This window comes from Salvelinus alpinus, chromosome 27 (assembly GCF_045679555.1).
Source record: "Salvelinus alpinus chromosome 27, SLU_Salpinus.1, whole genome shotgun sequence".
Classification (NCBI taxonomy): Eukaryota; Metazoa; Chordata; class Actinopteri; order Salmoniformes; family Salmonidae; genus Salvelinus; species Salvelinus alpinus.
Genome location: NC_092112.1, coordinates 20,547,836 through 20,570,344, shown reverse-complemented (window position 1 = coordinate 20,570,344; position 22,509 = coordinate 20,547,836). Strand labels below are relative to the sequence as shown.

General features: G+C 46.7%; 1 protein-coding gene across 7 annotated transcripts in view; it reads left to right on the top strand.

The window, feature by feature from the left end:
• Positions 1–22,509, top strand: part of LOC139556136 (AT-rich interactive domain-containing protein 1B-like) — a 90,453-nt gene that overhangs the window by 29,409 nt on the left and 38,535 nt on the right. The window lies entirely within an intron of this gene.

The following is a 22,509-nucleotide window of genomic DNA, read 5'->3' as shown; positions in this document are numbered from 1 at the left end:
TGTTTGGTGCGCTCCTCCGTAGTTAAACTACATGGTATCTTACAACCATCCAGGCCTTTCTGTAGCTGGGCGCTGTATCAGAGATGGCCTGTGGCAAATACCACACTATTCAAATCTCATGTTATTTGTCACGTGCCGAATACAACAGGTGTAGACCTTACAGTGAAATGCTTACTTACAAGCTCTTAACCAACAATGCAGTTTTAAGAAAAAAAAGTGTTAAAGTATTAACCAAAAAAATGCATCACATCACAACAATATGGGCCTGGTCAAAAGTAGTGTACTACATGGGGAATAGGGTTCCATTGGAGGCCTAAATCAGAGATGGTGAGCACTACGCCCCACTGCAGATCCTCCACACTCCTCCAAAGACTGAGTAGTCTCCTGACACACACAGCCTTCCGCTATTCCATTTAGGACAGCTGAAGGGCTTTAGTTGAATGTTGTTGCAGGTGGCAGGCAGCTCTCTATAAGCTGGGAGGTTTGCTTTCTTGCATTTTGCGGCAGAAAGCCCCGATTTGTGTTGTAATCTTGTCCTGATGCCTGTGTTATTAGAACAGCTCCTACGCAGTGATGCTCTGGGCTTTTTCAGACGCACACACACACACACACACACACACACACACACGCTTTCAGACCCCACCATGTGATTGGCACCAAGCTGGAGCGCTGGACCACCGCCAGGCCTCGTGTGTGTTTGTCATAGTAGTGTGAGTTTTTCCAGTATGACCCTGAGATTGCTTCACAGCCCCAGAATGTTTTTTCTACCTCTCAATGCGCCCTTATTTTTTTATTTTATTTAACTAGTCAGTTAAGAACAAATTCTTATTTACAATGATGGCCTAGGAACAGTGGGTTAACTGCCTTGTTCAGGGGCAGAACGACAGATTTTTACCCTGTCAGCACAGGGATTCAATCTTGCAACCTTGCGGTTACTAGTCCAACGCTCTAACCACTAGGCTACCTGCCGCCCACGTGTCTTGCATGTGATAACAGGCAGGCCATGAAGCATTTCCAATCAGAAATGGAGCTAGAACTATTGGTTGAGGTGCTCACCTAACAAGAGAATTCAGTGTCAATGACCATGATGGAATAGATATGCCATAATACCCCAGACCTTTTTGGATATATAGTAGATTGGTGCCAACAGAGCTGTATAGTGGATCTAGCCCATAAGCTGAGTTATGACCGGTAATATAAGGTTGATTTATGACGTGATGTAAGTGTCACATGGGTGAGCGGCTATTTAATACCGGTATAAAATATGTATAAATCTGAAACACTGACCATTAAATGGAACACATTTATAGGCAGAGAATGCGTGTAATTTTGGCTAGATGGTCGTGTCTATATGGCCACTTTACACATGGCTGCTTTAGTGATAAACCAGTGAAATTCTGCTCTACCAACCAATAACAACCTGGCTTTTGTTTCAAGAAAAATTCCTAGTCTGCCACAAAACTCATGATGAATCATTATGGTTCATTGATTCACCAGTGGTGTTTAAGTATAAACCAATGGTGGAAGAAATGTGTGGAAACGGCTACTGGCTCTATGGGAAAAGGCTGAGAGGCTAGATAGATCTTAGTAAATTACTCCTCTCTTTGCGTCCCAAATGTCACCATATTCCCTATAAAGTGCACTACTTTTGACCAGAGCCTTATGGGGTAGTGCACTAAATAGGGATTAGGGTACCATTTGGGAGGCATACTCTGTTTCTCTGTTTTATAGACCTGAAGGCAAGCAGCAGAAGCCACAAATCCCAGGGTGTCTGCAGCTCCTTTAAAGTTTTAGTCTTAAATACATTTATCTGATTTTAAAGGTCTTAAGTCTTAAAATGTTTTAAATTCAGTTTTCAAAGGTCTTAAAAAATGTTAGAGATGACTACAGTGTTTCCGTTATATTGTGCCGCTGCTAAATTGTTGCCACCATGGGAAAAACATTTTTTTTTTTTTTTAAACATCAGATAATACTAGAGGCGCACTTTCAATATGTTAGAGATCATTCCAAACACGTGCCGGGGAGCGTTCCGACCACGTGGTTGGGGAGCTCTCTGTGTACAGGGCGTGTGCCAGTGCAATTCGGGTCGTTGAGAGAGGAGAGTGCAAGGTAGTCGATACAACTTTCTAGATAACAAAACTAACTAGAGTTGGGACGATGAACTAAAAATGACCGACACTGTCATTGCCCTCCTCTTACCGGAACAAGAGGCTCATGTCAGTGATTAGACTACACAATGCTCCTACAGATTTTTAGGTTCTAAAACCATCATTTGGTCAACAGTAATGTGCATTAATCTGCTTCCTACAATTTAAAGTTTAGAATTTTATTTGGATCCCCATTAGCCGACGCCAATGGCGACAGCTAGTCTTACTGGGGCCCGACTCAAAACGAAAATGTCCATTGCAGATAAGACTTTACAATTGACATACATTTAAAAACATGAACGTGTGACAGTATCTGCCCTGTTTCTCTGCTGGCTCTCACTCCCTCCCCCTTTGTAGACGGTGTGAAGGGAGAGATGCATTCTGATAAGCACAAGCATACTGCCAGACTGTTTTTAGAACAACTACTGTTGTTAAAAAGAGGAGTCTCAGCTTTGTGTATATAACCATTATTTCTCAATTGTCAATATAGAGGAAATGACACCACTTTTCAAATGAGCTATATCATTGAGATGACAGTGAATACAGTAAGTAGCCTAGTGGTTTGAGCGTTGGGCCAGTAACCGAAAGGTTGCTGGATCGAATCCCTGAGCTGACAAGGTAAAAAGCGGACATTTTGCCCTGAACAAGGCAGTTAACCCACTGTTCCTAGGCCGTCATTGTAAATAAGAATTTGTTCTTAACTGACTTGTCTAGTTAAATGAAAAAATATAGGCCTACCAATGGCATGTGGTTTGAGTTCCCACTTTCTCAGGTGGTAAATTATGTTGCATAGCCTAGGCCAATGTGCACAAAAAACTTTCAGGCAAAATTAATCTCTAAAGAGCCAAACATATTTCTGGTTCCTATTTTGACATGTTGCACATCAAAATATCCATTATGCATTCCCTGTCTTACTTGGCTCTGGAAAAGGTCCGTCTAGAGCCCTCCCGCTTGGCTATCTTGTGAAGTACAGTTTTGTCATTTGATACCAGATTCACTGAATGAGGTAATTATTTCATTAGAACTGTTGGTTATAGGCTAATGTTCTAATGTTGGATTATAAACTGGGTGGTTCGAGCCCTGAATGCTGATTGGCTGACAGCCGTGGTATATCAGACCGCGTACCACGGGCATGACAAAACCATTTATTTTTACTGCTGTAATTATGTTGGTAACCAGTTTATAATAGCAGTAAGGCACCACGGGGGTTTGTGGTATAGGGCTGTATCCAAGCACTCCGCGTTGCGTCGTGCTTAAGAACAGTGTTTAGCCGTGGTATATTGGCCATAACCCCCCCCCCCCCCGTGCCTTATTGCATAAATAGAATACCTCCAGGAGAGTTACTGGGTGTGGAGACTTTAGTTCCATCCCTACTCTAACACACCAGACCTCAACAGGACCTTGTTAAAGGAAAGGTTCAGCCATTTTGAATGTTATATATTTTTTGTCCATCTCTGAGTGATGATCTATCAATTCCCGGGGTCATTTCATGTTTTCCATGTGTATCTGAGTTATTGGTGTTCAAGCAGGCAGAAATGCGTCCGGTATGACGTAGCACCGTGAGAGTCTCTCACTACACTGGGAGTTAATAGGAATATGACTTTTAGATGGTGAAACCGTCGATCATATATGTCAGATTTCAATACTGCCGATGTCAACTTGGGAGGATGTCTTTTCTCGAATGAGCCATTGATCATATTTTAGCGATATTCCTACCTGGGGAAGTTTAATTGAACTGAGGGTCTAGCACATTTCTCCTGTTTGTCTGCCTCTTTAGTCCAGCGTGCGTTGCATGGTGTCTTTGCCAGAGATCTAGAAAGGAGATAGGAATCCAATGAATGAAGGAACGTATAACGCCGCACCCAGTAGACTGTTGACCAATCGCATTCACGGTTTCATGCTGCGTCACGCGCTTGCTAAGCTAATCGTCACACAATCCCTTCTAAAAGTCAGTGTATATGTTGAGAAACGTGCCTATTTTCCTCAAGTACGTTATGCCACGATTCCAAAGCTATACGGTACTACAGATGGCAAGTTAATTATCCCACATCTTGGAAAAGATTTGTTATGTTGTACTTCTTGTTGATAGAATTTGTGCTAATGTTGGGTTTTGGGGCTAGCGCCCAATAGACTCCCATTCACCCCTTGAAGGAGAGTGCTCCTTGTCCGAGAATGTACCGGCGGCCCATTGAGACACCATGGGCAACGTTTCCCATCTCTTCAAAAGTATATCTGCCGTCGTGAATGTTAGACTCCACTTAAGCCCCGGTATCATATAAACACACGTAAAATATGAGAATATTTGTAGAATTGCAGTAAATGTGCTTTTTAAACTGCTCCACCAACCAGAGGGGTGTGAACGAGGGCTCGCAAAGTCTGGGTTTGTTACTACACTGATAATTGACAATATCTATCTGGAAGTTTTGCCGCCTAGGAAATTGTGTGACCGGACCTTCTCAAATAGTACTTGCGTACCCCTGCTTTATGGGAAATAATGATTATTTCTCATCTACTGTATGAGAGGCATTCTGAATGATCTATTTTCTGTCTGCGTCCCAAATGGCCTCCTGTTCCCTAAATAGTACCTATGGGCCCTGGTCAAAAGTAGCTCACTATATAGGGAATATGGTGCCATTTAGGACGCACACAATATGAAACGATGTCTCCTCAGCTGGCCCAGAAAGAGGAACTCTACTGACCAGGCTGATTATGGTAGAGAACAGTACTGAGACTGGTGACGCACACAGCCCTCTAATCTCATCTACCCAGCATGAACTCTCTCTCTCTCACTCACATACACACACTAGGTGTTTTTGTTGATGCATTGCTCTTTTACACCCCCGTATCCTCCATGTTTTCATCACTCATACTGTAAACACTCTCAGCCTTGCCATTTGCGAACCCCGTGCAGCTAGGATGCTGATCTTTCTCCAGATCATGTCAGCCCCGTTCATTTCTCCTGAATCACAAATGCCGTTCTGTAAACAAACAGCCAGTGTTCCTCTCTCCTCGGTCTCTTCACCGGCCATTTACACTGTACAAGTGGCAGTCGCCTAGCCACGCTAGCCCTTATATGGGTGCTAGCTAGGTAGTGCTGTGTATCAACAGCTATTGTCAGTCAATCCAGTAGGGGTTGGAAGCTATGGTGAGCTCTGATTGGTCACTTGTGTCGCGAGGATTTGAATAAAGATCAGCTTTCCAGAACTTAAGTCCCGCCCTGTTCAGCTCCCTGGCCAATGCTCGCGTCGCTCAACGGTCCCCCCACTCACTCTGCTTCTCTGGCTTTCCTTCCATTGAAAGGGAATGGCTTCCAACGTTTCACCGCACGGTGCCTCTTCCTGGTGTAAACCTGCGACGTCTCCTCCATTCACTTCTATAGCCCTGACCCCAGATCAGCGATGGCTGTTAATGAGCCCTTTATCACTGATGCTGCTCACAGCCATTCCAGTTCCATTGTAAAGCTGCTGAATTTGAGAAGCCGTGTGAGCCTGTCATAACGGTCCTGTATTCTCAGGCAGCCAGGTGAGCCTGTCATAACGGTCCTGTATTCTCAGGCAGCCAGGTGAGCCTGTCATAACGGTCCTGTATTCTCAGGCAGCCAGGTGAGCCTGTCATAACGGTCCTGTATTCTCAGGCAGCCAGGTGAGCCTGTCATAACGGTCCTGTATTCTCAGGCAGCCAGGTGAGCCTGTCATAACGGTCCTGTATTCTCAGGCAGCCAGGTGAGCCTGTCATAACGGTCCTGTATTTTCAGGCAGCCAGGTGAGCCTGTCATAACGGTCCTGTATTCTCAGGCAGCCAGGTGAGCCTGTCATAACGGTCCTGTATTTTCAGGCAGCCAGGTGTTCCCTGTGGGGCACAGACAGAATGGGCTCCTCTCGGCTTCTGCCTTCATCTCCAAATGGCACCGTATTCCCTTTTATAGCGCTCTACATTTGACCAGGGTCCATACACTCTGGTCAGAAGTGGTGCACTATAAAGGGAATAGGGTGCCATTTTGGACGTGTGCTCTTTTTGACACGTGTCTGTTCAGCGGGGGAAATCTGCCAATTCTGTCTGAATACAAGGCATGTTAACCCCCCACTGTAGGTGATCTCTCAGTTGTTTGATCTGCCAAGAGGATGCTGTCAGAATGGATTGGCCTGCGAGACACACACACACACACACACACACACACCACCATCCCACGGACAGACTGACAGGATGACATGCGCTCCACGGGACACGGAGCCCGGCTGAAGGAAGGGCCAATCACCCACAACGGGGATTACTGTCACCACAGTGTGTGTGCCTGTGTCTCAGCCTCTGTGCCTGCCTGTGTCTCTGCTTCTGTGCCTGCCTGTGTCTCTGCTTCTGTGCCTGCCCCTGTGTCTCTGCCTCTGTGCCTGCCTGTGTCTCAGCCTCTGTGCCTGCCTGTGTCTCAGCCTCTGTACCTGCCTGTGTCTCTGCCTCTGTGCCTGCCTCTGTGCCAGCCTGTGTCTCTGCCTCTGTGCCAGCCTGTGTCTCTGCCTCTGTGCCAGCCTGTGTCTCTGCCTCTGTGCCAGCCTGTGTCTCTGCCTCTGTGCCAGCCTGTGTGCCTGCCTCTGTGCCAGCCTGTGTGCCTGCGTCAGTCCTACATGTGGGGCCCTGTCCACGGTACCCTTATCTGTCAGAAAACAGCATGATGGAGGAATAGGAAGGAGCGAGCATGGCTCACACTGCGTAGCTTTGGCCTTATAATGCATCCCATACTGACTGCTTCTCTCTCTCGTACAAAACACTGCTGCCGGGCCAGCCATTCAAACTGTGTGTCTGAGTGATAGTGTGAAGGCTCTCTCCTCACCTTGAGCTGAGTTAGTACACACCCCCCCATGCCACATTGAAATGGCTTCATGAGCCCTGGTCAGTAGTGCACTATAAAGGGAATAGAGTGCCATTTGGGACGCAGCTCATTCCTTAAAGATGTTTAATAGGAGGGAGGCAGCAGGAGGAACCATGCTGTAGTAAGCTAAGAGGCTCTGTGGTTGTGATGTCTGTCTGCTGCGTGTGGTTACAGACACATGGTAATGCAGCTAGCGCTAGCAGGCTCAACTACGGACCGGCTCAACTACGGACCGGCTCACTACGGACCGGCTCAACTACGGACCGGCTCACTACGGACCGGCTCAACTACGGACAGGCTCACTACGGACCGGCTCAACTACGGACCGGCTCAACTACGGACCGGCTCACTACGGACCGGCTCAACTACGGACCGGCTCAACTACGGACCGGCTCAACTACGGACCGGCTCACTACGGACCGGCTCAACTACGGACCGGCTCAACTATGGACCGGCTCACTACGGACCGGCTCAACTACGGACCGGCTCAACTACGGACCGGCTCAACTACGGACCGGCTCAACTACGGACCGGCTCAACTACGGACCGGCTCAACTACGGACCGGCTCACTACGGACTTCAAACACGGCCAGCTATTGATTACTCACAAGTGTGTACACACACATCAAAACTCACTCAAGACACACAGATGACACCACCTTTGTACTAGTGGGCAGACAATGCTGGTGCCTATATAATGTCAGGAATGAAACCCACCAGGTTAGCTGTTAAATGCCATATTGGGCTAGACTAACAGATCAGTTCTATTACTACTGGGGTTGTCAAAGTTAACGGTGTAATAGTGTGACATGTATATCGCTGTCATTTTTGGGACGCCGTCTCCATTTCTTCACCGCGCGTGTTTCCACACGGACCCTTTTAATTAATGGCAGGACGCAACACGGCTGCAGTCAATGTCTGTTCCTTTACACATCTGAAGACGGTGTGCCTCTAGCTAAAATCATGTCAAAGTTATGCCCAATGTTACTGGAGCTATGTTCCTCCTAGCTGCCGTGGAGCGCATGTCGCCGCCGTTTTAAACTACTCACCAGACCAAGTTTTTTGGGGTTTGATAATGAGGTTGCTAGCATCCTGATAACTTGACCATTGACAAGGCTATGCAGAAGAGGAACTGAGCAGGAATAGGCTTCTCAAAGAGATACTTCAAAGGTGGGGTGTGTATTATTGTGTGTTTTTAAGTTTATTTTTGTCACGTGCGCTAGTACAGTGAAATGTCTTTCTAGCTCTTTCCCAAAAGTGTGTGAGAGCAGAGTAAGTGAGAGAGGGGATGAGGGGTGGAGGAAGTGTGTGTCAAGTTATCTGAACAGTCAAGATGGTTCGTTTTAAAAGTTCTTATTCTTTTTTTTCTTTCTGTTGTCACACCCCTTTAGAATGCCTGAATCTTCAACAGTACATCTGTGTGTTGTGAGCAAACTTCAAGAACATTGATAAGAGGCAGTAGGGCTACTGACACATTGATAAGAGGCAGTAGGGCTACTGACACATTGATAAGAGGCAGTAGGGCTACTGGCACATTGATAAGAGGCAGTAGGGCTACTGGCACATTGATAAGAGGCAGTAGGGCTACTGACACATTGATAAGAGGCAGTAGGGCTACTGGCACATTGATAAGAGGCAGTAGGGCTACTGACACATTGATAAGAGGCAGTAGGGCCACTGACACATTGATAAGAGGCAGTAGGGCCACTGACACATTGATAAGAGGCAGTAGGGCCACTGACACATTGATAAGAGGCAGTAGGGCCACTGACACATTGATAAGAGGCAGTAGGGCCACTGACACATTGATAAGAGGCAGTAGGGCCACTGACACATTGATAAGAGGCAGTAGGGCCACTGACACATTGATAAGAGGCAGTAGGGCCACTGACACATTGATAAGAGGCAGTAGGGCCACTGACACATTGATAAGAGGCAGTAGGGCCACTGACACATTGATAAGAGGCAGTAGGGCCACTGACACATTGATAAGAGGCAGTAGGGCCACTGACACATTGATAAGAGGCAGTAGGGCCACTGACACATTGGGAGCATTCATAGCTGTAGCTGTGTTAGTGACTTGTGGCGTTTCTGGTATAAAATGCTATTAAAACATTCTGATATAGATAATGTTTTGTTTCCATACCTTAGAATCAAAGTATGCCTGTAACTAAATGCACTGCTTTTTAAATGGAAAGAATCTTTCTTTAGGGTCAAATTTGAGCAAATTCAAAGATTTCGATTAACTAATGCCATTAACTTGATTAATCGTTTGACAACCCTAATTACTACTACTTTGAGAGACAAATGATGAAATTGTGCGTGCGACAGACATGTGCGTATTGTGGCAACCACAGGGTTCTCACAGCAGAGCCAATCAAAGGACAGGTGTGAGCTGTAGGAGCACAATTATTGAACTGTGTGTGTTTGAGAGGGAGGACTAACGGTGTAATTTATTTTCCTAGGCCTCGGCGTGTGCTTTTCATGTCACACAAACACACGCAGACGGCGGTGCCTCTTGACGTGTTTTTTACCCAACTTCTCCCGCTGTTTTCTTCCCATTTTGTGAAAATGATGGGTTAAGGAAAGATAAATATTTGAATGAAAAAACAATGGAACTGACTGTTTACTGGTGGGAGAAAAGGAGAGCGTGCAGCTCAGTGAGTTAGAGGGGGAGGGAGAGAACACGAACTGAGAATGAGACATACGATGATTTAAAAGGTCTAGTGAAGGATGAGAGCCCAGAAGTCGTTTCAGAGGCAGCAAAATGCACCGCAATAACTAAACCAGCGAAGCAAGGGGGCGGCTGCTGAGTTTGAAAGATTACAGCAGAGGGAGGGAAGAAGAACAGCCTGCATTCTGTGTTCCCTCTTCTTTCTCTGTCTGCTGACAAGCATTTGGCCGTCGTCCTATCTAAAACAACTAGCCTCCCTCTCTCCCTCCGTTCTGTTGGATCTTTCTGCTGTTCCCCTTACACACACTCACATTATTTTCTCCTTTCTCCTCTTTCCCCCCTCCCCACTCTGTGTCTGCTCCCATCCCCTCCCCACTCTGTGTCTTCTCCCATCCCCTCCCCACTCTGTGTCTGCTCCCAACCCCTCCCCACTCTGTGTCTGCTCCCATCCCCTCCCCACTCTGTGTCTGCTCCCAACCCCTCCCCACTCTGTGTCTGCTCCCAACCCCTCCCCACTCTGTGTCTGCTCCCATCCCCTCCCCACTCTGTGTCTGCTCCCAACCCCTCCCCACTCTGTGTCTTCTCCCATCCCCTCCCCACTCTGTGTCTGCTCCCATCCCCTCCCCACTCTGTGTCTGCTCCCAACCCCTCCCCACTCTGTGTCTGCTCCCAACCCCTCCCCACTCTGTCTGCTCCCATCCCCTCCCCACTCTGTGTCTTCTCCCAACCCCTCCCCACTCTGTGTCTTCTCCCATCCCCTCCCCACTCTGTGTCTGCTCCCATCCCCTCCCCACTCTGTGTCTTCTCCCATCCCCTCCCCACTCTGTGTCTTCTCCCATCCCCTCCCCACTCTGTGTCTGCTCCCATCCCCTCCCCACTCTGTGTCTGCTCCCATCCCCTCCCCACTCTGTGTCTTCTCCCATCCCCTCCCCACTCTGTGTCTGCTCCCATCCCCTCCCCACTCTGTGTCTGCTCCCATCCCCTCCCCACTCTGTGTCTGCTCCCATCCCCTCCCCACTCTGTGTCTCCTCCCATCCCCTCCCCACTCTGTGTCTGCTCCCATCCCCTCCCCACTCTGTGTCTGCTCCCATCCCCTCCCCACTCTGTGTCTGCTCCCATCCCCTCCCCACTCTGTGTCTGCTCCCATCCCCTCCCCACTCTGTGTCTTCTCCCATCCCCTCCCCACTCTGTGTCCTCTCCCATCCCCTCCCCACTCTGTGTCCTCTCCCATCCCCTCCCCACTCTGTGTCTGCTCCCATCCCCTCCCCACTCTGTGTCTTCTCCCATCCCCTCCCCACTCTGTGTCTGCTCCCATCCCCTCCCCACTCTCTGTCTGCTCCCAACCCCTCCCCACTCTGTGTCTGCTCCCATCCCCTCCCCACTCTGTGTCTGCTCCCATCCCCTCCCCACTCTGTGTCTGCTCCCATCCCCTCCCCACTCTGTGTCTTCTCCCATCCCCTCCCCACTCTGTGTCTTCTCCCATCCCCTCCCCACTCTGTGTCTGCTCCCATCCCCTCCCCACTCTGTGTCTGCTCCCATCCCCTCCCCACTCTGTGTACTCTGTCTGCTCCCATGAGTGAGAGGGGGTGGGTAGGGGCCTTGCCTGCCTGCTTTCCTCTGAGAGCACAGCTGCAGTGAAGCAGACACATTGGGCCTGCCACACTGATGTTAAAGCTTGCTGCTCCCCCCACCCACACACACTGCATTCTAATTACTTGCAGGCTGAAAGGAGTGTTGTTTATTCTAAGACCTAGAGGCTGATCTACATCCTGTGACTGTTACCTTCTCTTCTCCCTCCTGTACCCTTCATCTCTCTTCCTTCCCTCCTGTACCCTTCATCTCTCTTCCCTCCCTCCTGTACCCTTCATCTCTCCTCCCTCCCTCCTGTACCCTTCATCTCTCTTCCCTCCCTCCTGTACCCTTCATCTCTCTTCCCTCCCTCCCTCCCTCCCTCCCTCCCTCCCTCCCTCCCTCCCTCCCTCCCTCCCTCCCTCCCTCCCTCCCTCCCTCCCTCCCTCCCTCATCTCTCTTCCCTCCCTCTCTCCTGTACCCTTCATCTCTCTTCCCTCCCTCCTGTACCCTTCAGCTCTTTTCCCTCCTTCCTGTACCCTTCATCCCTCCTTTGATTCGTCTCTCTTTCCTCCGTGCGTTGCGGCTCACTCCCCATAATTAGAATGCGCACAAGGGGGATGAGCTGGAGGGAAAGGAGAGAGGAGGAGGGGAGACTTAAGGCAGGCAGAGCTGCGAGCTGGTTGGCTGAGCCACTGGCAAAGGGCGGAGGGGGGGATGGGTTGCCACTCTGCTATTGGTTGGCCTGAGGCCCAGGGACAGATGGGGGGGGGGGGGGGTTGAGCGGATGGGGGCTCTAGTGTTGTGCCTCTCTCCTACAGGGAGCTCCGCTCATCAAACCCACCACAGCATTGAGGGGGAAAATCAGCAAAATGCTGTCTGTTATTACACTGTGGGTGTGAGAGGGAAAGACGCCCTACCAACTATTTCTCTCTTCAAATCACTAGCACTCAGAATGTGCTGTTAGCTGAACTGGAAGATGAAACAGTATTGTAGTCGTAGGTAAGCTTGGTACAGACTACAAGAGGACTGGATTCCCTAACCTGCCCAGTCTGTGTCTATGCTACATCCCAAATGACACCCTATGTAGTACACTACTTTTGACCAGGGTCTATAGGGTAGTGCATGGTTTCCCAAACTCGGTGTCTCTGTCTGTCTGTATACCAGTCTTCCTTGTTCTCTCCCAGTCTCTGTCAATTCAATAGCCTTTATTTTCATGGTAAATTACTTACATTGTCAAAATACACATATAACAACAATGGTGGGACCAACAGCAATATGACATCAATAATAATAGTAGTAGTGGAACTGGTATCACCATTAACAGCAACATTAATGAGAATAATACATTAAAGCAATAGTGAGTCTCAACATGACAGAAGACACATGACACGGTATGAAAGCCAAAACAAAATGGGAAATATTATTGACATTACACTGCACTTTCACTGTCCGTCCCCACTACAGTACCGCCCGCCTCTCTTTAACTACTCTCTCCATCTCACCCATTTCTTCACCGTACTGCGTCACCATGAGAATGAACCATGAACAAAGGGAAGGGGTGTCCAGGGAGATTCTGGGTCAAGATAAACATCCAGTCAGTTTCACATTGGTTGCCATTCATTAGTGCACACAAACAGAACATGTTTTGCAACATAAACAAGTTTCTCGCTCGCTCTTCCGCATCGCTCTCGCTCGCGCTCTCCCTCACCTCGCTCGCACTCACCCTCTTTTTTTATTTTTTTATTTAACTTCTAATTGGTCCCAATCCCGGGTCCGGGAGCACCCCCATCAGTAAAAAAGCTGACTAGCATAGCCTAGCATAGCGTCACAAGTAAATACTAGCATCTAAATATCATGAAATCACAAGTCCAAGACACCAGATGAAAGATACACATCTTGTGAATCCAGCCATCATCTCTGATTTTTAAAATGTTTTACAGGGAAGACACAATATGTAAATCTATTAGCTAACCACGATAGCAAAAGACACAACTTTCTTTCCCCACCATTTTTTTCCTGCATAGGTAGCTATCATAATTTCGACCAAATAAAGATATAAATAGCCACTAACCAAGAAACAACTTCATCAGATGACAGTCTGATAACATATTTATTGTATAGCATATGTTTTGTTAGAAAAATGTGCATATTTCAGGTATAAATCACAGTTCTACATTGCAGCTGCAATCTGAAATAGTGCCGAAGCAGCCAGAATAATTACAGAGACCAACGTCAAATACCTAAATACTCATCATAAAACATTTCTGAAAAATACACAGCGTACAGCAAATGAAAGACCAACATCTTGTGAATCCAGCCAATATTTCAGATTTTTTAAGTGTTTTACAGCAAAAACACAATATAGCCATTATATTAGCTTACCACAATAGCCAGAAACACAAGCCGTTTACCAGCAGCAAAGGTTAGCGATCCTAACAAACCAGCAAAAGATATATCATTTTTGACTGACATTCATATACTTCATCAGATGACAGTCCTGTAACATCATATTACACAATGCATATAGGATTTGTTTGAAAATGTGCATATTTAGCAGCACAAATCGTGGTTATACAATGTGAATTGTAGCCAAACTTGAAGCAATCTGTCCGGCGCCATCTTGGAGAGGCACCTAATCTAATCGATAACTAATCATAAACTTGACTAAAAAATACAGGTTGGACAGCAAATGAAAGATACAGTAGTTCTTAATGCAACCGCTGTGTTAGATTTTTTAAATTAACGTTACTCGACATACAGCGTGCGTTACAGCGAGACCATGCCGAAATTAATGGCGGACTAATAATTTTACATTGTTCCACAGAAGTACGAATTAACATCATAAATAGCTCTTACTTTTGGATGATCTTCCATCAGAATCTTGGGCAAGTGGTCCTTTGTCCAGAACAATCGTCTTTTGGTTGAAAGATGTCCTCTACTCCTGTAGAAATTAGCTGCTAACGCCGATGTACCGGAGAGGTGCCCAACTCGCGATAACGCCCGACAAAGAAACTCCAGAAAATCGCAATAAACTGCTATAAGTCGGTTTAAATTAACTACCTTATGAAGTTTTTAAGACAAAAAACAAATTAAATCAGAGCCGGAGATATAGAACTGCTAAACCGAAAGCTTTTCAGGACGCCATGCTGGTGTACCTCCTGCGTCAGGCGCCGCGTCAAAGGTCGGTCCTTCCGTTCCAAGAGGCTTTATACTCCCCCAGATGGTGCTATCCACTCCATTCAAAGTCTCACCGCTTACTGACATCTAGGGGAAGGCGTATGCAGTGCATGTAGCCCCATAGCTTACAAGGGAATTTATAAACCGACCCTGGAACAGAGACCTCGATTTCAGAAATCTCACTTCTTGACAGGAAGTGTGCTGCAGAATGAGTTCTGTTAAACTCAGAGAAATAATTCAAACGGTTTTAGAAACTAGAGTGTTTTCTATCCAATAGTAATAATAATATGCATATTGTACGAGCAAGAATTGAGTACGAGGCAGTTTAATTTGGGAACGAAAATTCTACAAAGTGTAAACAGCACCCCCTATTGAGAAAAGGTTAACCAGGTAGGCCAGTTGAAAACAAGTTCTCATTTGCAACTGCGACCTGGCCAAGATAAAGAAAAGCAGTGCGACACAAACAACACAGCGTTACACATGGGATAAAGAAACGTACAGTCAATAACACAATAGAAAAATCTATATACAGTGTGTGCAAATGTAGTAAGATTAGGGAGGTAAGGCAATAAATAGGCCATAGTAGCGAAATAATTACAATTGAGCAATTAAACACTGGAGTGATAGATGTGTAGAAGATGAATGTGCAAGTAGAGATACTGGGTTGCAAAGGAGCAAAAAAAAAAAAAACAGTATGGGGATGAGGTAGTTGGGTGGGCTATTTACAGATGAGCTGTGTACAGGTGCAATGATCGGTAAGCTGCTCTGACAGCTGATGCTTAAAGTTTTTGAGGGAGATATGACTCCAGCTTCAGTGATTTTTGCAATTCGTTCCAGTCATTGACAGCAGAGAACTGGAAGGAAAGGCGGCCAAACGAGGAGTTGGCTTTGGGGGTGACCAGTGAGATATACCTGCTGGAGCACATGCTACGGGTGGGTGCTGCTATGGTGACCAGTGAGCTGAGATAAGGCGGGGCTTTACCTAGCAAAGACTTAGATAACCTGGAGCCAGTGGGTTTGGCGACGAATATGAAGTGAGGGCCAGCTAACGACAGCATGCAGGTCGCAGTGGTGGGTAGTATATGGGGCTTTGGTGACAAAACGGATGGCACTGTGATAGACTGCATCCAGTTTGCTGTGTAGAGTGTTGGAGGCTATTTTATAAATGACAACGCCGAAGTCAAGGATCGGTAGGATGTTAAGTTTTACGAGGGTATGTTTGGCAGCATGAGTGAAGGATGCTTTGTTACGAAATAGGAAGCCGATTCTAGATTTAATTTTGGATTGGAGATGCTTAATGTGAGTCTGGAAGGAGAGTTTACAGTCTAACCAGACACCTAGGTATTTGTAGTTGTCCACATATTCTAAGTCAGAACCGTCCAGAGTAGTCATGCTAGACGGGCAGGCAGCGATCGGTTGAAGAGCATGCATTTAGTTTTACTTACATTTAAGAGCAGTTAGAGGCCACGGAAAAGAGTGTATGGCATTGAAGCTCGTCTGGATGTTTGTTAACGGTGTCCAAAGAAGGGCCAGAAGTGTACAGAATGGTGTCGTCTGCATAGAGGTGGATCAGAGAATCACCAGCCGCAAGAGCAACATCATTGATGTATACAGAGAAAAGAGTCGGCCCAAGAATTGAACACTGTGGCACCCCCATAGACTGCCAGAGGTCCGGACAACAGGCCCTCCGATGTGACACACTGAACTCTATCTGAGAAGTAGTTGGTGAACCAGGCGAGGCAGTCATTTGAGAAACCAAGGCTGTTGAGTCTGCCAATAAGAATGCAGTGATTGACAGTCGAAAGCCTTGGCCAGGTCGATGAATACGGCTGCACTTTTATCTTTATCTTTATCTTGTCTTTTATCGATGGCAGTTAGGATATTGTTTAGGACCTTGAGCGTGGCTGAGGTGCACCCATGACCTGCTCGGAAACCAGATTGCATAGCGGAGAAGGTACGGTGGGATTCAAAATGGTCGGGGATCTGTTTGTTAACTTGGCTTTCGAAGACTTTAGAAAGGCAAGATAGGATAGATATAGGTCTGTAACAGTAACGGTCCAGATTTTGCAGCTCTGTCAGGACATCAGCTATCTGGATTTGGGTGAAGGAGAAACAGGGAGGCTTGGGCAAGTTGCTGTGGGGGGGTGCAGAGTTATTGACAGGAGTAGGGGTAGCCAGGTGGAAAGCATGGCCAGCTGTAGAAAAATGCTTATTGAAATTCTCGATTTATCGGTGGTGACAGTGTTTCCTAGCCTCAGTGCAGTGGGCAGCTGGGAGGAGGTGCTCTTATTCTCCATGGACTTTACAGTGTCCAACTTTTGGGAGTTTGTGCTACAGGATGCAAATTTCTGTTTGAAAATGCTAGCCTTATCTTTCCTAACTGCCCGTGTATTTTGGTTCCTAACTTCCCTGAAAAGTTGCATATCGCGGGGGCTTTTCGATGCTAATGCAGTACGCCACAGGATGTTTTTGTGCTGGTCAAGGGCAGTCAAGTCTGGAGTGAACCAAGGGCTATATCTGTTCTTAGTTCTACATTTTTTGAATGGGGCATGCTTATTTAAGATGGTGAGGAAAGTACATTTAAAGAATAACCAGGCATCCTCTGCTGACGGAATGAGGTCATTATCCTTCCAGGATACCCGGGCCAGGTCAATTAGAAAGGCCTGCTTGCAGAAGTGCTTTAGGGAGCATTTGACAGTGATGAGGGGTGGTCGTTTGACCGCGGACCCATTACGGACGCAGGCAATGAGGCAGTGATCGCTGAGATCCTGGTTGAAGACAGCAGAGGTGTATTTAGAGGGCAGGTTGGTCATGATGATGTCTATGAGGGTACCTGTGTTTACAGATTTAGGGTTGTACATGGTAGGTTCCTTGATAATTTGCTCGCTCGCTCCCTCATTTTGCTCCCTTCATTTCGCTCGCTCTTGCCTTCTTCCTCCCTCGTCTCGCTCGCTCCTGCTCTCTCTCTCTCTCTCATTGATTGTCTGGAGGATGAGAGAGAAGGTAATTACATTTTTCTTCATCTAAATCAAAGAAAATGAAAGTCTTGGGACAGTCCCTAATTTTTCACAATGCTTTATGTTCTCCCCCTCCTTGTTCCTCTTTTCCTTTGTTCCAAATCGTACTGGTGAATCTATTCTACACCACCCCCACTCTCTGTCCCGTAGTGCTACCCTAGTCAAATAAGGATTTTATTGTATTAATGATACTGCTCAGCTATATTTGGTTTTTACACACACGCTCAGCCTCAATCACACACATTCACCCTTAGAGAAATCAGTCAGATTGCTGCTGTCCCCGTTCCCCACTATTTCTTACATGCTGTCATTAAGTCTCAATTATTTTTCAGCACGCAGGAGCGTGTGTGTCGTCTGACTGCTACTCATGATTTGTAAATGCTGATGCCCCTCTCTGTAGATCCTTGGGATGGGGTTGTTCCATTGTATTGTCAGCAGCTATTCCTTCCCCCATGCCTCTCTTCCCCTTCCATATTTCAGTTGTCTCCTCTTATGGCATCCCCATTCCTTATTGGTAGTTGGATAATTCAGTCCCGGAGCTGGTTGGCTGTAGCCTGTCATGGTTTGAGTGGCTACCTGTTAAGGTAAAGGTTTTTGTCCCAAATGGCGCCCTATTCCCTATATAGTGCACTACTTTTTTACCAGAGTCTTATGGGCCCTGGTCAAAAGTAGTGTGCACTGTAGTGTTGTCACGATACCAGGTTTCCTATCACAATACTCGATACATCACAACACCACGCAAAAAAAGAAGCCGTTTTAGCCCAAGTCATAGAATGGCACTTGATCCAGACAGATTAACTCAGCTACTGTTCTGTTCAGTCGCTGGGTGTCTTTTGAGATCAATATCATTGTATGTGACAAATGTTGTGTCAATGTTTTTTGACAGCCATGTACACATTAATTTAATCGATTGTTTTTACCAAAGTCAAATTGATTGTACAAAGCAACATAATTGTAATCATTTAGTTGAATGGTAAATCTCTATTGATAAACTGGGTAAATCAAGATGTAGACTAGGTCTATTCACAATACAGGTGAATGGATATTATTCAAATAGGAGTGTGTGCATGCATTGAGTTATTGAGGCTGATTTCACGGGGTTAAAGATGACAAACGATCCCATCCATTTAGGACTTATATTATTGGCAATTGCTAAGATAACAGTATTGTACTGATTTAACAACATTTGCATAAAAGTGTGCGCTGTCTCTTTAAGAAATGAATGAACTACTTTGTTTTTATTGTCGCAAAAGTACAGAAGTTTTGATTACAGTGCACTAGTGTTACACGGTATAAGGGAATAGGGTGCCATTTGGGACGAAGCCAACCAGGACATCCAGAGCCACGGCGATGAGCGCCGTCTGAAACGGGGACATCAAACACAACAAAAGGCCTCTGTTAGCTGTCAATATTTGAATTGGGCGTGAGTGTGTGAGGTTGCCCCGGGGGGCCATGCATGTGTTGTGTTGGCGGAAGGAGAGACTCCATCACACCAACCCTCAGGCTAAATAGGAGACAGGATGAGAGGGGAGAAAAGGCAAGGAGTACCACATGTTTCTATTTCAGCCCCCTCTCAATTTGTCCTCTTTTATGATCCTACTGCTACAGCAGTGCTTATGGAGTACTCTTCTGAACGGTGCAGCCAGTCAGTGTGCATATGAACTGGTTTTCAGAGGGCTGAAGACGGAAGAAGAACCTTGACTTCTATGCACATCACAGAACCAATAACAGTGTCACTCTCGCTCTCGCTCTCACTATTTTGCACTAGTGCCTGAGTGCTGTTTTTCGTCCTTCAGTCTCTCTGCTTTTACTCTGCTTTGTAGTGGTGTTGGTGTTGAAAGCTGGGTGGCTGGTGCATCTTCCTATCCCAGCACACACACTCCCACCCATAGTGGGGCCAGATGGAGAAGTAATCCAGTCCTCTGATATGGGTTCAGGCATCAGAACATACACGTCACCCTGAGTTCGATTATCAGGAATCCGGCAAATGGATGTACCATCAAACTCATCTAAAGTTGTCCTCAGAAGAAAAGCCCATCAGTCCTCTTTTGAACATGGCATGATTGTGCCGCCTCATCCCTACCCCAGAGAGACTGTGTGCCCTCCCCACTGGAGGCTGTCTGTCTAATCTCCCATCCACCACTCTGCACCGAGTCACGTTCCCACTGTCTCTAGACACGCGGCATCTCCCGAGAGCGCTCATCAAACTTAATACGCCAGGCAGCGCTCCTTGTCAGATTTCACAGAGAGTCTGATTCCCCTCCTTAGCCTTCTGAATGTCTCTGTGTGCGTACACCACAGTGTTCTGCTCAGGACCACTGCCACCGCTGCTACCCCCTACTGGGACACATTTGATGGGGGAGAGATCTAGGCCCAGGCGGTCCCACTGGCCTTCCTTGGCTTTTACTATTTTCTCAATAGCATATTTATCAAAGGCAATACTTTTCTTCAAACTATATGGACAGAATCAAACGTCTGGGGGATGAGAAGACGATGGCGGGGTGCCCTGGTGAATGTGTCATCTGTCTGCCCATCGGCAACATCTTGGGTGCGTTGTGTCCAAATAGCCAGGCTATGAGCAGACAGGGCAGCGGTGTGCTTACTCCCCCACACTGTGCACAGTCAGCACACTGCCCCTTGCTGCCTGGGGTGAATCACACGCTGACACACACACAGGCTGAGCCATTCTGGGAGCTGAGAAATTAGCGAGCTGGGAAACAGATTTTCAGCAGGTGAACAAAACTGGAAAGCAACTTTCTCTCTCTGCAATGTGGCGCATGTGTGCATGGCTCCTTCATGGTCCCATTTCAAACGTTTCCGTAGCAACCCACGTTTATTTATCCCTCTTCTTTCACTGCCGTGTCCATAGTGACAGAGCAGGGTGAGGAAAGGGAGGCGGTTAAAAAGCCTGAATAATTATATCCATAAAGTTAGTAAGCTGGGGCCACTAACGAATGGGAATAATTATATCTGTAAATAAGCAGCACAAGTCTGGAGGAATATATGTAAACAGGTAGAAGTGGTCCCCCAGTGCCTTTTCAATCGGTGAAATAAAGGCTTTGTTGTTGTTAATATGTAACACGTGCTGAGAACTGACGAGAAGGCCTTGGGTTGCATCCCAAATGCCACCCTATTCCCTTTATAGTGCACTACTTTTGACTAGAGCCCTATGTACTCCTATGAAGTGTGCTATGTAGGGAATTGTTTGTCACGTGCCGAATACAACAGGTGTAGACTTTACTGTGAAATGCTCACTTACGATCCCTTCTCAACAAAGCAGAATTTAAAAAGTCAAGAAAAAAGGTGATGATAATAAAATAACAATAATGAGGCTAGATACAGGCGGGCTAGATACAGGCGGGCTAGATACAGGCGGGCTAGATACAGCCGGGCTAGATACAGCCGGGCTAGATACAGGCGTACCAGTACAATGTGCAGGGGTACGAGGTAGTCCAAGCAATACGTACATGTAGGTAGGGGTAAAAGTGACTAGGCAATCAGGATAGATAATCTCGTAGCTGCAGCGTATGTGGGGAGTGAGAGAGTGTGTAGTATGGTAGAGTCCAGTGAGTGTATAGAGCCAGCGCAAGAATGTCAGTGCAAAAAAGAATACCCTTTTATACAATAAACAAAACATAATTACAAATAAAACCAATAAAAGGCGGTCAATGCAAATATTAGGGACGCTGCCCCCAACCCCCATTACCTCTAATGATGGTGAATAGGAGCATCCAACCCCCATTACCTCTAATGATGGTGAATAGGAGCATCCAACCCCCATTACCTCTAATGATGGTGAATAGGAGCATCCAACCCCCATTACCTCTAATGATGGTGAATAGGAGCATCCAACCCCCATTACCTCTAATGATGGTGAATAGGAGCATCCAACCCCCATTGCCTCTAATGATGGTGAATAGGAGCATCCAACCCCCATTACCTCTAATGATGGTGAGTAGGAGCATCCAACCCCCATTACCTCTAATGATGGTGAATAGGAGCATCCAACCCCCATTACCTCTAATGATGGTGAGTAGGAGCATCCAACCCCCATTACCTCTAATGATGGTGAGTAGGAGCATCCAACCCCCATTACCTCTAATGATGGTGAATAGGAGCATCCAACCCCCATTACCTCTAATGATGGTGAATAGGAGCATCCAACCCCCATTACCTCTAATGATGGTGAATAGGAACATCCAACCCCCATTACCTCTAATGATGGTGAATAGGAGCATCCAACCCCCATTACCTCTAATGATGGTGAATAGGAACATCCAACCCCCATTACCTCTAATGATGGTGAATAGGAACATCCAACCCCCATTACCTCTAATGATGGTGAATAGGAGCATCCAACCCCCATTACCTCTAATGATGGTGAATAGGAGCATCCAACCCCTATTACCTCTAATGATGGTGAGTAGGAGCATCCAACCCCCATTACCTCTAATGATGGTGAGTAGGAGCATCCAACCCCCATTACCTCTAATGATGGTGAATAGGAGCATCCAACCCCCATTACCTCTAATGATGGTGAATAGGAGCATCCAACCCCCATTACCTCTAATGATGGTGAATAGGAACATCCAACCCCCATTACCTCTAATGATGGTGAATAGGAGCATCCAACCCCCATTACCTCTAATGATGGTGAATAGGAACATCCAACCCCCATTACCTCTAATGATGGTGAATAGGAACATCCAACCCCCATTACCTCTAATGATGGTGAATAGGAGCATCCAACCCCCATTACCTCTAATGATGGTGAATAGGAACATCCAACCCCCATTACCTCTAATGATGGTGAATAGGAGCATCTAACCCCCATTACCTCTAATGATGGTGAATAGGAGCATCCAACCCCCATTACCTCTAATGATGGTGAATAGGAACATCCAACCCCCATTACCTCTAATGATGGTGAATAGGAACATCCAACCCCCATTACCTCTAATGATGCTACCCTGTGATGGTGAACTAGAAAACCCTTTGGGACACATGTAGGAGCTTGAGAGGAGTACAGTAGGGTGCATTGCACAGTAGGGTGCATTGCAT